Source organism: Haemaphysalis longicornis, unplaced genomic scaffold (assembly GCF_048455015.1).
Source record: "Haemaphysalis longicornis isolate Haplotype H1 unplaced genomic scaffold, Haemaphysalis longicornis Haplotype H1 scaffold_5, whole genome shotgun sequence".
Lineage (NCBI taxonomy): Eukaryota > Metazoa > Arthropoda > Arachnida > Ixodida > Ixodidae > Haemaphysalis > Haemaphysalis longicornis.
In genome coordinates, this window is record NW_027526385.1 from 40,666,737 (window position 1) to 40,667,689 (window position 953).

A 953-nucleotide genomic window follows, 5' to 3' on the forward strand; every position below is an offset into this window, starting at 1 on the left:
GCTGTGTACGGCTGTTAGGCGTTTTGTTAGGCTGTGTCCGTGGCTTGTTGGCAGGCGAAGGTAAAGCTGGCCGGTCAAAGGTTGCAGGGCCGCTTTTCTTGAGTACGCTGTGTCTGTGGCTTATTGACAGGCGAAGGTGAAGTTGGCCGGTCAAACGACGCAGGGGCGCTTTTCATGAGAAGTACATGTGGTGCACGCCGCGCCTGCTACGAGAAGTGTGACTGCCGCCTGCTACGAGGAGGGTGACTCTGTGCCGGGACTTGCGCTGTCCGTGATACTGTAGATCACTCGCTGTGCGTCTGCCCTCGATTCACCGCTGCGCGGAAAACTGCAGCGAGCTCCCTCTCTTGTGTACGCCATGAAGGAAGTCTGGAACTTCGTCATTTTCTTGGGCCCTCGCCCAATACTGCTGACAGTACCTTAGGTACAAAAGCTCTACTCCAGTTCCTACGAGATACTGAACTAGACAACTTTCTCTAGATCACAGACAGAGCAAGTGTGTCGCGATATCTACTCTTTGGCACTGTGGCGTTCATCTATTTACTTTGCTTGTGTTGGTGTCACTGGCGTTCATCTATTTATTTTTCTTTTTTGGTTTTGTTACTCTTTTTTTTCGCGTCGTTTACTTTTCATTTTGTCTCGGTGTTTACATTACGATTTTCTTTTCAATTGTAATTTTATGTCCGGGCTCTGCTGGCAGCATTCTCTTGCTTTTACTTTCTTTTTTTTTAACGTTTCTTGTTTTTCTTCCTGCTGTAACCCTAATGTCTATATTCACCACTCATCAACGTAGTCACCCACCCATATGGCGTAGTAAGCGTTGTCCCTAGCAGGGCCGACCTCACCAGTTCACATTAAAGAGCATTCTCTCTCTCTCTCTAGAAACATTGTGTAGGAACCTTTAATTTTGTTGTATCATAAATGGAGTTGGGGCTGAGTCAGCGAATATTGCT